Genomic DNA, 920 nt, shown 5'->3' on the forward strand with positions numbered 1-920 from the left:
ATACACATTCCTGATTGGGGTTTTAATTTAGTACTTTCATATTTAAACAACTTAGAATGGTTGACAGTTACAGAATTTTTGCAGCTTTTTAAAAATTTATAGAACAAGTTTAATCTAACTGATATTATCAATAAATTCTGACAACAGGTAAATCATAGTCTTTGTCTTACATATTTTACAAAGCACCCAGGGATGTTAAGACAAGTAAAGGAATGGATTAAAAACTCAGCAGAAGCTGCCCGGACTGGATTAGGTAAAGGGACTGAAAGAACTGAGGATGTAAAGGAACAGCAACACGGGCATTTCACCAGTCACCTCGTGCTGTGTAAGACAGCACCCCAAGATTAGAGACTTGAAATAGCCATTTGGGTTTTGGAGACAGCCCCATTGGTAAATTGTGCTTGCCCTGGAAACATGAGGACCTGAGTTCAAGCCCCAGAGCCGATGTCAGAAAGTAACAAGATATGATGGACGGTGCACACGTGTAATCGCAGCACTAGGGAGGTAGATACAGGCACTCCCGGACTCACTGGTTAGACAGCGAGATCCGGGTCAGTGGAAAATCAGGTAGATGGCTCTTGAGGAATGATACTTGATTGTCCTTGAGAGAGAGAGAGAGAAGAGAGAGAGAGAGGTATATTATATTATATTACCACTCACGCTACTGGGGTTTGCCTGGCTCTTGACCGTGCAAGCTCACCCTGGTCCCCAGGAGGCCAGGCCCTGCTGCTGGGGCTGCAGAAGAATGGGTGTGAGTGTGTCAGACAGAGAGCGGTTCTCAGCCTTCCTAACGCTACAACCCTTCAATACAGCTCCGCATGCTGTGCTGACCTCCAACCATAAATTATTTTGCTGCTCCTTCATTACTATTGCTAGTTATGAATCATAATGTAGATATCTGATATGCAGGATATCTGATA

Source organism: Microtus ochrogaster, chromosome 2 (assembly GCF_000317375.1).
Source record: "Microtus ochrogaster isolate Prairie Vole_2 chromosome 2, MicOch1.0, whole genome shotgun sequence".
NCBI lineage: Eukaryota > Metazoa > Chordata > Mammalia > Rodentia > Cricetidae > Microtus > Microtus ochrogaster.